Below are 11,490 nucleotides of genomic sequence, written 5' to 3'. Positions count from 1 at the left end.
TTTCCTTGGCACAATGTGAACATGGATGTACACATCATTTTCCTCGTAGAGGAAAGATGCTCAGTAGATTTTTAGGGAGCAATACTACTATAAAAATAATTTGCTTTTACACCAAGATAAAGTTTTTTTTTTTAATCACAAGCCTTCCCAGCCTTCCTTTTTTAATGTAGATCGATCTCTCTCTCTCTCTCTCTCTCTCTCTCTCCTCTCTCTCTCTCTCTCTCTCATTTTTTTTTTTTTTTTTTTTGGGTTTTGTTTTTTTTGTTTTTCCAGACAGGGTTTCTCTGTGTAACAGGCCTGGCTGTCCTGGAACTCGCTTTGTAGACCAGGCTGGCCTCAAACTCACAGAGATCCCCTTGCCTCTGCCTCCCGAGTGCCGGCATTAAAGGTGTGCGCCACCACCATGTGGCTCTCGATTTTTCCTTTTAAAAGTTTAAGTCCATCAAGGACTAACAGTTTCAAACTTAACTTAGGTTTTTCAGCAATTTCTGCACGCTGTGTGAAAACGAAAGGGTCATACTTGAGGAAAGCTTACACACTCTCAGGTAGGCTTGTAGGTACGAACAGGTGTGCAATTCTTCTCATTGATATCACACTTTTGGTTCCTTCCGACAAATTTCTCTGTGCCCATTAATTAATACAGGGTCCCACGTCCGTATCATTTCTTTTGGGGTGTAAAGGGGAGATAAAGATACACCATCGTTGACTTCTCAGAGAAAATCTGCTGTGTCAAAGCCTGCACTGGATACAGGCTCCCCAGACATACCCCCCAATGCTGAAGAAATCAAGAGCAAAAGCTCTGATTGATGTTCACTGGAGTATCGTTAAGTGTAAAAACTAGTGTGACAAATACACAGAGTGAAAACAGACACAACTCCCTGTAACCAGGAGAAGGTGGCACACGCCAGGTCACAGCCAGAGCATCTCAGTGCACAGGCCCCCGTGTCTCGGATGTGCCCTGTGTTGTTGTGGGCATACGTGGTGCAAACAGGTGTGAGTCCATCCACGGGGGAGGGGGGGGGGACACACTGCATCTGGGTGACGTCCACAGAGCAGCGGAATACAACTGTGAGTTGTGTTTATACTAAGATACGATCCAAGTGTGTGTGTGTGTGTGTGTGTGTGTGTGTGTGTGTGTGTGTGGCAGGGCCAAGCACTGGATGGCTTCAGAGTGCCCCATTCAATCTGTCCACTTCCCTCTTTGATGCCATGCCACGTTACAAAAGCAATCGGGCCACAGTCATCTTTTTTTTCTCTCCCCCCCCTTGTTATTATGACACAATCTCCCTTTTCAGTCTTATCATTTTCATTAGTTTTTGTAAAAGGCAATGAGCGTAACAATACATGTTTGGTAAAAACAGTTCTTTGTCGCTATATTTAATCATTTTGTCTTTAAAAAGAAAAAAAAATAAAACAACAACAACAACCCAAAACAAACAAGCACACCCCCCCTTGGGGGAGGGAAAAAAAAAAAACCAACCTTCCCTCTGCTTGATGCCATAGACAAGAGTCCAAAGGACATTAGCTGCTCCGTTGCACACATTGGAGGCAGAGTTTGCTGCGGGCTCTGTCTCCCTAATAGACTGGCGATTTTGTAAAAGGTTTGAGAGGGTTTTGTTTAACCATTTCTGCATGTGTTTTTAATGAGCTCATGATGATTCGTAACAAAGGCCAGGTTGTAAGGTTTGCAGTCTTTTTTTTTTTTTTTTTTTTTTTTTCCGGACTTGATCGCTTCCCGCTGACCTGCAGAGTGAGCACCTGTGCTCCTTGCCTGGCTCACCTATGGGAGTCACGGCGGTGGGGCCATCTCCGGGCCTGTCTTCATGCCAGGGATGAATCATGCAGTGGGCAGGGCGGAAGGACTCTCTTTGTTGACAGCTTTCCATCTGGACTTTGGATACGGCCGGCCGTTCATGGAGAGCCTGGGTTAGCTGGGAAGGTCTGCTCAAGTCAGCTCCTCGATGAAGGCCCGGGGGCAGTAAAACTCCAGCAAAGGAACTGCCTAGCATTTCAGCTGCAAATTCAGAGAGGCGGCCCTCCCAGCTCCAGGTACCCAGGTTTGTGACTGTGTACAACTCCTGCTTGGACAAGTGGGTATTTAATAGTCAATAGGATCATTTACAGCCTCATTCAGATAATCCGACTGGAGTACACCTGAATAAATACATCAAGCTCAGGTGGCTGAGCACTAACCCCTCGGAGTTTAATAATTAAAATAAACAGAGCTGTTGAGATGAGTTCCAGCTTTGTCATGTATAAATGTAAGATGTCCCACACAGGATGGTGTTTTGTGATTCATACAGGAGTATGATGGATAGATGATACATTTTCCATAGCTATTTAAGAAAAAAGAGATTATCTTAGTCATGAGGTAAAGTTATATGATACATTGTACCATCCAGTCTGATTCTGGGCCAGTGCAGTTTTTTTTTTTTTTTCTGTCTTTCTTTCCGTCTTTTTTTTTCTTTTTTCTTTCTTTTTTTTTTTTTTGTGAAAGATTACTTCTTGGCAAACTAGATATGCAGACGCCAGAATACAGTAAAACCACATTTAATTGGACCTACTTGCCAACTTCTTGAACACAGCTTGGATTATCCCACTGGAGGCTGCTTCTGTTAAAAGCTGGGGGAGGAGGCAGTGGCATCCTGACAAGGCCTCAGATCATTTTTTTTTTTTCACTCGAAGTACAATTATGCAATGAGCCAAGTTTGGAAGTATTTTACTATGTTTAATAATTATTATTAAAGATATTGTAAAACATATGCATTTGTTAAGTGGAATGTAATGGGAGTAAAAATCATGTCATAAATTTCACTTTGGATTTATTTTTCTATTTTGTGTTTTATTTGACAGCCTTCCAACTTGAGTCTAGCCCAAAGCCTGCACTCTAATACATATCATACTTGATATTAAAGTGAGAAGCGGGTAATTTATAGGAGCTGCGTGAGAGCTGTCTTCTTTTCAGGGCCAGCCTATGTGGAATCGACACCTCTGTTCAGGTAACAACTGATGTGAAAAACCATTCACAGGCAGTGAGATGTCAGGGATGGAGAACGCCTTTCCACACACTTCCAACAGCAGCTCTGAAACCCACATGTCCTGGGCATGCCTATTGTTCCAAAGATGGAGCCGAGAGCAGGGTGCCTGTCTCTCCGTGTGCGTGTGAATCCTGAACGAGGGTGTGATGCCGCAATGAGATGTGGTACCAAATTCCCATCCCAACCCTTTACCTGGGAAACTGGAGCTGACCTGTTGTTCTTCTTGAGCTTAAACAAATTTGTATTATCTGTACAGTTGTCTTTTTCAAAAAGGCCCCGGAAACCCCGCTTCTTGATGTTGTACAGAGGTGCCATCTCTAATGATTAGCGAGACACTCTACGTTGTTTGTGCTGAACTCCACCTGCGCTGTGAAATCCCCATGATTTTCCTCACATTCCCACTCAAGCTGCCGAGCAACTGGGCCCTCTCTTCTACGGGTGGCTGTGTCAGTGTGACTACGGTGCGCCATTCCACTTGGCGGTTTCCTCGTGCCCCACCACAGCCAATGATGGGGTATGAGAGGAAGCTGGCAGGGCACAGGAGGGCAGGGTCCCTGCATCCATCCCCCTGCCCTTCAGCGGGCTGCCTTTCTTTCTGGTGTGGTGACATCCTCTGCTCTGCTTTCCTAGGTATCCTTTAAATGTATCCCCCGGGGCTCCTGGAACCCTCCTGCAGCTCTGCTGTCGCGTGGCGGGACTGCTGCAGTATGAGGCTCGCGTGTGCAAAGGGGATGTGAGGACATCTGGACTGCATCCCTGCAAGCAGAGCTCCTGAGGCGTGCCTTTACAACCCCGTAGCACTGGCCCCCCAGTGCCCTGCAACTTTCTCTGGTGGGGTGCCCTTGATTTCTGGAGCATCCACAGCCTTGCCTCAGGCAGGATGGACCAGGAGCTGAGGAGAAAGGGCTTGGGAGCTTTCTGGAAAGGTCTTGCTTCTAAAAACCGGAAACCAGGAGGGAGGGAGGTGATGAGAAATCTGCCCTCTTGCTCTCTGCTGACTAAGCCGTGTTGTCTTGAATAAGTGACTTTATCTTTTCATCTTTAAAATAAACCTTTTGAGCCAGATATGCCTCTGAGGTTCTTTCCGGCTCTAAGTTCTTGGGCATCCTTTACCTATTTAACTGAAATGCTGATTGAACTTGAACAGGGAAATATTTTCCAATTAGAGTAGAAATGGTGGCTAATATATCGCTAGGCTTCTGAGGCTTGTGTGATCAAAGGCATGCTTGCTCCGATAAGGGCGGGCAGGGGGTAGGGATGGGGAGGGCTTCTCCTGGCTGGCGAGATTTTAATATCTAACTGCACTCACGTTTACACATGTCAGCCATGTGCTAAGCATATGCTTTCTTGTCTGTGGTCAAGTCCAGTGGGTTTAGGGTTAATTTTTATTTTTTAACAGGCAAACCCCTAGAGATTCTAAATAAATACACAGCAAGAACTTATTTCGTGGTTTGTTTTATCTTGTTGACACTAAGTATCCACGCTTAAGAACGTGGATGGAGACAGAGTCGGCCATGTTGTACATTTCGTTATTGATTATTTTAAGGACCACGGAACATATAGAGAGTTCGCCTAGCTAAGCAGCTCTTTCTGTTCCTTCTGCAAAGGGATTTTCTGTCTCAGTTTCTCCACAGAGCTTCCTCTGGACAGCTCTCAGCCACCTTGCATCACAGGGCCTTGCATACGAAAAGGCTAATTGTGATCCTTAAGCAGCCTTCAAAGGAAAGCACGCAACAACAGACTGCTGCCCAGACTACGGCCCCTCTCATAAGGTTTGTGGGACTTCAACAAGCGGCCAAAGGGATTCCTATAGATCTAGAGGTCAGAGGCCACATGAAGTCAGATTACCAAAAGAGAACATGCTGTTCTCAAAGATAAGCTTTAAAATTAGAGAAAAGCAGATTCTCTCTCTCTCTCTCTCTCTCTCTCTCTCTCTCTCTCTCTTCTCTCTCTCTCTCTCCCTCTCTCCCTCTCTCCCTCTCTCCCTCTCTCTGGTATGTTATTTCTCAGGAGCCAGCCACCTTGCTTTTGATTCGTTTGTTACTGTTACTGTTTTGTGAGACAGACTCTCCTGGAACTCACTACTTAGCCCACACTGGCTGGCCCCAAACCTATTGCGATTCACCTGCCTCAGTCTTCCAAGTGCTAGGATTACAGGTTTGAGTCACCACAACCAACTCTTGCTTTGTTGGAGGTGGGGTCTCTTTCTAGGAGTTGGGGCTTGCTGGTTAGGTTACTGGCTAGCCTCAGGGATCCGCTGGCCTGTCTCTACCTTCCCAGGGCTGGAAGGGCTTGCTACCATGCTAGATTTTTTTTATGTGGATTCTGGGATTAAACTCGGGTCCTCATACTTCTGCAGCACGTACTTTATTCACGGAGCCACCTCTCCAACCAGATCCTAAGAAAACTAAATTCTTAGTGAAGACTCTCATGACACACCCGTGTATCTAGGGTGTTATTAATCCACTCCAGGTGGAAGAAAATTCTTCCAGAATTTTCTGTGTAGAAACCATCCAGGAGAACGAGTGCAGATTAATATGTGTGGGAGTCTAATTAAAATATTTTCGTTTTTCTCTTTTCCATTCTGAAGTCACAAAGTAAAATGATTGAGAAATTCAAGCTTGACACAGAGGCAAGATTGAAATAAGGCTATGTGCTCATATTCATTAAAACTCTTGGGGTTGCAAAGGAGAGAAATCCAACTTAAGTTGGTTGAAGCCAAAAAAGAATTTTTGTCATAAGGCTCCGTGGATTCGGTGGGATCCAAAAGAGGAATATGGCTGGGCCTGGGGGAGCGGCTAGACCGCGCAGCTCAGTGGCTGTCTGGATTCTTTCGCCTTCTCTTGTCTCTGCTTCTCTTTCTGCTGATTGGCATTTTCTATTCCTCAGTCCACATGGTGGAACGGGGCTGCCAACTGCTTCTGCATTTACATGTCTTCATTTTCAGACACTCGGAGGGAGACTGACTTCTTTTTGTCAGTTGCAGTTCCCAAATCTTGGGGGAGGGCTCTGATTGGTCAGTTTGAATCAGGTGCCCACCTCTCCACCAATGGCCAGGGCCAAGAGTGCATCCCATTGTGCCAACAGGCAGCCTCCTGTGGTGCCATATGCATGTTGAGGGGCCTGCATGTTCAGGGGGCCGGGGGCAGAGGAATAGTTCCCAGGAGCCAGGGACACGGTTCCCAGAAATGAGGCCGATGCTAGTCTGACAAACAATAGGGGCCCATCATGTTTCTGGACTGAATTTAAAGGGAAACTATGAAAAGATATTTATTTGGAAGTGAGAATAATATGTTCTCCCTTGTGGTGGAACAGCAGTTAATTTATAACCCACGGTCAAGCGCTAAGTGAAATAATGTATGTTTGATAAAGCACTGTGAAAAATTAATTTTCGTGTCAACTCCCTCCCTTATCATTTCATAATTTTGGAGCATTTCCATGTGCATGTTTGTGACGTCCTTACCTGGCTCATTCTGCAGAGTCCATGGAACCCAACTGCAAATACTGATCTCCTTTATTGAATACTGACCGATGTGCCTTGTGAGCTCAGCGGTGGGTAGTCAGACAGTCGGAGCTGAGAACAGAGAAAGCACCTCCTCTCTACTTGTTTGGGGCCCAGAAGAGAGGTTCTGTGTCCACGAAGAACTCTGCCCTGGCACAGGTGAGAAAGGCGTGTCCTCCGTGTAGAGATGCAGGGACCCACAGAGGGGCTAGGAATACTGATGTTGAGCTAGTGTGAACCAAGTCCTAAGAGTCTGGGAGCACAGCACACTGACCACAGTCAGAGGGTTAGCTACTGAGCTCTGTTGCTTATGAGTAAACCTTCTTGTGTCTGTCTGCCTCCTGGAAAGAGCTTAGGGGAGACCAAGCTTAGGGGAGACCTGCTGTCTAGTGATCAGGAAAAGAGCCACACAAATCGGAAGACAGACAGGCTGTGCCCGTCCCTAGATGCCCTTGGTCCTGACTTAGGGTTTCTATTGCTGTGAAGAGACACCATGACTACAGCCACTCTTATAAAGGAAAGCATTTAATTTGGGCTGGCTGACAGTTCAGAGGTTTAGTCTATTGTCATCATGGCGGGAAGGATGGTGGCATGCAGGCAGACATGGTGCTGGAGAGGTAGCTGAGAGTTCTACATGCAGATTGGCAGACAGCAGGAAGAGAGTGCCACACTGGGCTTGGCTTGAGCAACTGAGACCTTAAAGCCCGCCTCCGGTGACACACTTCCTCCAATAAGTCACACTCACTCCAACAAGGCCACGCCTCCTCATAGTGCCACTCCCTATGAGCCCTTGGGAGCCATCTTCATTCAAACCACCCCAGGTCCTGTCTCTAAAGATGCAAAAGGTGAGCCCTGAAGGTGGAGAAGCATTGACTTTCGTCATTGCAAGCCTTGAAATCTGTCTTCTGTGATAAAACAGAAATTTCAGCAACCCTCTTCTTGTCCAAGTAGAAGTATTGTCTCAGCTGAGACACTGGCAGTCTCAGGGAACAGAAAATGGACTCAGACCAGATTCAGAAAAGAATGAGATTTATTAACTCATGTAACTGATGAGTCCAGAGGTGACGATGGTCTTGGTGGTAACCAGGTATAGGGAAGGAGTGATGCACAAGACTTGGGTGATGGCATTCCTCTCACTTTCTCCTTCCTCCTTTCCCACATTTCTTGGGTTTATCCCCATAATTCCAGCTGAAAATAGGCCTTCTTTTTTTATGATGAGATAATCAAACATGGACAAAGATGGTCATACCTCAGTTAGTGGCCCCAATAGGTAGGGGATGGCACCCTCTGAGTGCCTATGTTTAACTCCTAAGGGGAGAGCTACCTAGGCTTCCCTTAGACAGTGTGCTCCCCTGTGACCTGGGGAAGGGAGCTATGCTTAGGACAGCTTGGGGACCATATGTAAGCCTCACTTTAGGTCTTCTAGAACTAGACAGTTCTGAAGGTCAGAACAGAGACAATTTTACAAGGCAGTTACTCAGAGTTCCTCCTCTAGAAAGGAACTTTGGGTGTGGGAAGGTAGGAAAAAGAAGGGTGTAGTAGAAAGCATGGATGTTTTGCTTTGCTTTAAGACAGGGTCTCATGTACCCCAGACTGGCCTCAAACATTCACAGGATCTGGGCGCTAAGATGAAGAGGTATCTTTTAGTGAGCTGCCTCCAACCCACAACAGAAGGGTGAATAGGGAGTGTGTTCTGGGTTGTTGGACGACTCTCGGGGTCTCTGGAGCCAGGAAAGCAGAATTATTTCCATGTACATTCCAGAAGAAATATTAGCTATCTTGATAGTAAGTGGCAACAGGGTATCTACACTGCTGGAGATCACTGCTGGGGTCCGGAGCAGGTAGGGAGCTGGCTAAGCTCTCACCAGAGCAAGGGATAGACAAAAGCACTTAGATCACAGGTCTGTTCAGTCAATAGACCTGAGGTAGTGGGGCAGTAGGGTGGCTGGCATGGTGGAGGCATGGGAATTGTAGACAGAATGTACCATCCTGATCTGAGTCCACATACTGCTTTTCCCCAGGAGACCGCCCTAGGAGATGGGAAGAAGGTTGGCAAAATCTGAGTTCAAGTCCCAGAGCTTCCTTCCATTTCATAGATCTCTTGAAAGAATTAAATGATGTTATGAGTAGGGTATGGGTCTGTGACTTGGCATCTTGCGAGCACCCCGATGTGCTCGCTCCCCCTCCTTCCTCTTGCTTGGCCTGTCCCCTTTCCGGCTGGTACTTCCCCAGGGCTCAGCTGTGCCCAGCTCTTACTTCTCTTTCCCACTCCACCTGCAGCCTCTGTCTCCTGGGACCTGTCCTCAGAGGGACCCTCTCCACTGACCTGGAACTTTCAGTAAATGTCTCTTCTTGGCCTGGCTGGCTGTAAAGGCAACAAGCTGTGAGGTGGGCGGTCTGGGCATCTAGACTTGGAGTACTCACTCAGCTTGCCCCTTTGGTGGTGGTGGCTTCGTTCTCTTACATCGCTCACGCAGCAAACATTCCAAGGGGTGGCTGGCCCTGTCTAGCTCTGGAAAAGGCAAGTTGAACTGTGGTTTCCTCTTGATGCATTTCACTCATTCTTCTTTGTAGCCTCCTCTCCTTGGTAGTAGATGCCCCCCCCCCAGCCCCCGCACTGGTTTAATGTCCCCCTACCGTATAGTTCTCAACTGGCTGACTTTCCCCCACAATCTCACAGATACACCAACTTACCGTATAAATCTTTGCCACCATGTTTGATGCGGCATCTAGAACCAACCAAATTCTGCCTCGATTTGGCGGCCGAGGAGTTCAGATTGAAGTGCCTAAAGAGAGTCTTTGGAAAAGCCACAAAGCAGGGTGTCGACTCAGTCAACTTTCTGTTTATTGTAGGTAAGAAAAATGAGGCTCAGAGAGGAGACGTGACTGGCCCAGAGTCACACAGCTGGCTTTTAGTGAAGACATGAGACTTGGTATTTTCCCCCATGTACTTCCATGTCCATGTACCATGTACTCTTGGTGCTACTCAGAGCGGTAAAGGGGATGCTTGCACCCTACATCACCCTGGCTCAGGGAAATGCTCATATTCACTTCATGTTTGGTGGAGAAAACTACAGTGTAATTATTCTGACTGTGCATGTGCTCTGGGGTACCTGTGCCTTCTAATGGGAGCTAGACTTCCCCGGGGCCACGTGGACAAAACCTGGCCAGCGGCCTCAGCCCGACCAACCGCATCTCCTCTTTGTGTTGAGGACTCAGTTTATATTTCATTGGCGTCCTGAGCTAGGGGGTGGGAGGTGCTTGCTTTCCTTGGGAATGTGGATTTGAGGTTCATGGAGCAGGTTCCGATCTAAGAAGGAAACTGCCTCTCACTCGCTGGAGCCTTTCTGGACTGTGTATCAGACTCTCTGTATTTGCCACCAACTTGGTTGTTTTCAGAAGCACCTCTTTGCACAGGTCTCAAGGAGGTGCGCCTGGTGATGTGGATCAGGCATCTTCCATGCAGACTCCCAATCTCCAGGAGGGTGCTCACAGGCCTAGATGCTGTAGCAGAACCCCCCCACCTCTCCATCCCCCTTTCTTGGAGTTGAGGGGGAGGTGAGAAAGGGGCTTGGCTCTGTGCCTGGCACACAGCGATCCTCCGGGAAGGCGCCAGCTATTACTACAGCTACTGTTGGTATTACTGTCACAGCTTCCCACAGGCTGCTTCCTGCCAGAGCTGCGACCTGGTGGGGAGGGAGTGAGATGGGAGATAGGAGCCATGGAGTGCGGAGGTCACTGCCTTCCCAGGCCTGGCCTGGAGAGACACCCTGCCGCCCTTCCCAGCCTCCCTTGCTCCCTCTGCAAGGTCATTCCTACACACCATGGCATTCACTACCTGCGACCTGAGTGTCTGTTCCCACTCACTTTGGGGACTGCGAGACCTACTGCGAATTGGACATTTGACGGTGACTCACATCAGCTTCAGGAACGTGGTGGTTCCCAAGAACTGTGATACCGAAGAAGCAAGGCTCCCAAGGGTAAGGTGACATGCCCAAGGTCATACGGAGTGATGGGTTGAACTGTGTCCAGCCCCAAAGCTGGCACTGCATCTGCTTGCTTAGGAACGCCTGCTGCAGAGAACCAGACACACTCACCGACACTTTGCCATTGATGGGAGGGGAGTGATTCTCCTTTGCGATTCTTAGATTCTGGGCTTCCCAGATACCTTCCAACGAGCCTGCGTTACCAGTGGTCACTAACAGTGTACTAGCTGTCTTAGGTAGGGTTTCTATTGCTGTGAAGAGACACCATGACCCCGGCAACTCTTATAATGGAAAAACATTTAATTGGGGTGGCTTGCATTTTCAGAGGTTCAGTCCATTATCATCACAGTGCAACCTGGTGGCATGCAGGCAGACATGGTGCTGAAGAATTAGCCAGGTGTCCTATATCTTGGCTTGCAGACAACAGGAAGTGGTCTGTCTCAGTAGGTGTGGCTTAAGCATATATGAGACCTCAAAGCCCGCCTCCACAGTGACACACTTCCTCCAACAAGGCCACACCTCCTAATAGTGCCACTCCCTTTGGGGGCCATTTTCTTTCAAACCACCACACTAGGTATCTCATTTATACTCTGTGTAACCGTGGGTAAGGGTTCTACACAGGTTTTCTTCTCTCTTTTTTTCCTGCACCCTCCCCTGCCTCTCTCTCCTTTCCTCCATTTATTTTGTTTGTTCTTTTGAGATATCATATTGCTGCATGTAGCCCTGGCTGGCCTAGAACTCATGGCAATTCTCCCCCTTCTGATTTTATAATCCAGCCCCATTTCCTGTTCTTTCTCTGCTTCCTGACTGCTGATGAAATATGAGCCTCCTGCTCATGCCACCGTGCTTTGTCCACCATACTAGAAAATGGTCCCTCAAATTGTGAGCCTGAAGGTGCCCATCCTTTCTCAAGGTGTTTTGTCCCAGCAACAGGAGAAGTAACTAAGACAGAGAAGGCCCATGC

At 47.7% G+C, this 11,490-nt stretch overlaps 1 long non-coding RNA gene across 3 annotated transcripts; it reads left to right on the top strand.

Annotated features, from left to right (window-relative positions):
• Positions 1 to 392: 392 nt before the first annotated feature.
• LOC114690655 lies at positions 393 to 10,822 on the top strand. 3 transcript variants are annotated; one of them, XR_005092990.1, is made up of 5 exons: positions 393 to 2,057; positions 2,854 to 2,999; positions 4,662 to 4,810; positions 6,518 to 6,699; positions 9,394 to 10,822. It is a non-coding gene; the product is annotated as an uncharacterized LOC114690655 (long non-coding RNA). The 3 variants fall into 3 exon arrangements; XR_003734111.2 differs by having other exon boundaries at positions 9,221 to 10,822; XR_005092991.1 differs by lacking the exons at positions 4,662 to 4,810; positions 6,518 to 6,699; positions 9,394 to 10,822 and adding an exon at positions 3,669 to 4,103.
• Positions 10,823 to 11,490: the final 668 nt, after the last annotated feature.

The sequence above is a fragment of the Peromyscus leucopus genome, chromosome 15, assembly GCF_004664715.2.
Source record: "Peromyscus leucopus breed LL Stock chromosome 15, UCI_PerLeu_2.1, whole genome shotgun sequence".
NCBI classification, from domain to species: Eukaryota; Metazoa; Chordata; class Mammalia; order Rodentia; family Cricetidae; genus Peromyscus; species Peromyscus leucopus.
Note: the sequence above shows the minus strand (reverse complement) of the source record. Positions and strands in the feature narration are given on the sequence as shown.